Below are 285 nucleotides of genomic sequence, written 5' to 3' on the forward strand. Positions count from 1 at the left end.
CAGGACAAACCACTCCCCTCATGCCCTACCTCCTGCCCCCCTCTACCCCCGAAGCATGCGACCCCCCTCCCCCCAATCTAGACGGTGGGTGAGGGTAGGCCTAGGGACTGGTAAGTAGGCGTATCATGGAAGATCTCGTCGAATGTCCATTCTATTCGATCGAACACGTTTTTCATAAATTAAATCCAATTTCAACTGATAGCCTCGACCTATTTTTTTGACTCCATAGACGTAAATTCAATCCAATTTCAATCCGAAGACCTGATTTTATTCTCCTCTACTCCA

The sequence above is a fragment of the Penaeus monodon genome, chromosome 34 (assembly GCF_015228065.2).
Source record: "Penaeus monodon isolate SGIC_2016 chromosome 34, NSTDA_Pmon_1, whole genome shotgun sequence".
NCBI classification, from domain to species: Eukaryota; Metazoa; Arthropoda; class Malacostraca; order Decapoda; family Penaeidae; genus Penaeus; species Penaeus monodon.